The sequence below is a fragment of the Piliocolobus tephrosceles genome, chromosome 3 (assembly GCF_002776525.5).
Source record: "Piliocolobus tephrosceles isolate RC106 chromosome 3, ASM277652v3, whole genome shotgun sequence".
Lineage (NCBI taxonomy): Eukaryota > Metazoa > Chordata > Mammalia > Primates > Cercopithecidae > Piliocolobus > Piliocolobus tephrosceles.
In genome coordinates this window covers 58,041,727-58,044,264 of record NC_045436.1, presented here as the reverse complement: position 1 = coordinate 58,044,264, position 2,538 = coordinate 58,041,727, and the positions used below count along the sequence as shown (strand labels likewise).

The following is a 2,538-nucleotide window of genomic DNA, read 5'->3' as shown; positions in this document are numbered from 1 at the left end:
AAAATAAAATAAAAAAAAAGAAAATATACTGTATCGGCATTCTTACAAAACTCATAAAGTTTGTTTTAAAAAAAATCTTGTCCACATTGTGCCCTCTGTTACACAATTTGGTGAAAATAAATTTCTAGAATGTTTAGAAAAATTTTTCATATCCCCAATGTTAGCCTCACATTTGTTCTTCCCAAATCGAATTTAGAGAATGAAATGATGAATAAAGAATCAAAGTTGTGCTCACTTTGGCAGCACATATAATAATATTGGAATGATACAGAGAAGACTAGCATGGCTCCTGTACAAGGATGACACATACATTCATGAAGCATTCCATATTTTTGCACCAATAGACAAGCAGAGAGCTAAATTATGAATGAAATCCCATTCACAATTGCTAAAAAGAGAATAATATACCTAGCAATACAGCTAACAAGGAAAGTAATGGGCCTGTTTAAAGAGAACTACAAACAGCTGCTCAAGGAAATAAGAGAGGACATAAACAAATGGAAAAACATTCCATGCTCATGGATAGGAAGAATCAATATAGTGAAAACAGCCATACTGTCCAATGTAATTAATAGATACAATGCTATTCCCATTAAACTACCATTGACATTCTTTACAGAATGAGAAAAATCTAATTTAATATTAATATGAAACCAAAAAAGAGTCTGTATAGCCAAGAACATCCTAAGCAAAAAGAACAAAGCTGGAGACATCATGTTGCCCAACTTCAAACTATGCTAAAAAGCTATAGTAACCAAAGCAACATGGTACTGGTACAAAAACAGACATATAGATCAATGGAACATAATAGAGATCTCGGAAATGAGAACAAACACCTACAACCATCCGATCTTCAACAAACCTGACAAAAACAAGCAATAGAAAAAGGATCCCCGATTTAATAAATGGTATTGGGAAAACTGGCCAGCTGTATGCAGAAAACTGAAACTGGACCCCCTTCCTTACATCTTATACAAAGAATAGTTCAAGATGGATTAAAGACTTAAATGTAAAACCCAAAACTGTAAAAACCATATAAGAAAATTGAGGCAATACCATTCACGACATAAGTACAGGCAAAGATTTCATGAAGAAAACACCAAAAACAGTTGCAACAAAAGCAAAAAATGACATATGGGATCTAATTAAACTTAAGAGGTTCAGCACAGCAAAAGAAATTATCATCAAAGTGAGCAGACAACCTACAAAATGGAAGAAATTTTTTTGCAATCTATCCATCTAACCAAGGTCTATTATCTAGAATCTACAAGGAACTTAAACAAATTTAAAAGAAAAAAAAAATCCCATTGAGAAGTGGGCAAAAGACATGAACAGGCACTTTACAAATGAAGACATTTATGTGGCCAAAAACCATAAGAAAAAGAACTTAACATCACTGATCATTAGAGAAGTGCAAATCAAAACCAAAATGAAATACCATCTCATGCTAGTCAGAATAGCAATTACTAAAAAGTCAAGAAACAAGAGATGCTGGCAAGTCCGTGAAGAAATAGGAACACTTTTACACTGTCGATGGGAATGTAAATTAGTTCAACCATTGTGTAAGAAGACAGTGTGGTGATTTTTCAAAGACCTAGAACTAGAAATACCATTTGACCCAGCAATTGCGTTACTGGGTATATACCCAAAGAAATATAAATGATTTTACTATAAAAAAACATGCATGCATATGGTCATTGCAGCACAATTCACAATAGCAAAGACACAGAATCAACCCAAATGTCCATCAATGAGAGACTGAATAAAGAAATTGTGGTTTATATACACCATGGAATGCTATGTAGCATAAAAAACAATGACGTCATGTCTTTTGCAGGCATGTGAATGGAGCTGGAAGCCATTATCCTCAGCAAACTAACACAGAAACAGAAAACCAAGCACAACATTTTTCTCACTTGTAAGTGGGAGCTGAACAATGAGAACACATGGACACAGGAAGGCGAACAACATACACTGGGTCCTGTCGGTGGTGAGGGCAGGCAGAGGGAGGGAGAGCATCAGTATAAATAGCTAATGCCCGTGCAGAGCTTAATACCTCAGAGACGGGTTGACAGGTGCAGCAATTCACCATGGCATGCGTTTACCTTTGTAACAAACTTGCACGTCCTGCATATGTATCCCAGAATGTAAAATAAAAAGAAATATTTTTTAAAAATCAAAGTTATTAATTTTAATAAAAATATGTCTACTGGCTTAGATCAGTTCTCACTTGCAGTTATTGTAAATAAAAATAAATATTTGGAAGACAAACTAATCCAAGTTCCACTTGACTCAGAGCCTTTCCTTCGAAAGTTATCTTTTGCATTAAAAACAACATTAATGAATTTTCTTTGTAGACTAAAAGGCTTGAAGAATCAGTGGGTACTTATTAGACATGGAACCTTTTTCAAGACAACTGTCCAAGTTATCTAGGTTTCATGTTCTGCATCACATTTACCGCCTCATAGTGATTAACAGATAAATATATAACCATATATAACATATATTATCATATATACAATATATAATCATATATAT

The 2,538-nt window shown here is 33.9% G+C and overlaps 1 non-coding gene across 1 annotated transcript; it reads left to right on the top strand.

Annotated features, from left to right (window-relative positions):
• Positions 1 to 227: 227 nt before the first annotated feature.
• LOC111546298 lies at positions 228 to 334 on the top strand. The gene has a single exon (XR_002732720.1). It is a non-coding gene; the product is annotated as a U6 spliceosomal RNA (small nuclear RNA).
• The last annotated feature ends 2,204 nt before the right edge of the window (positions 335 to 2,538 follow it).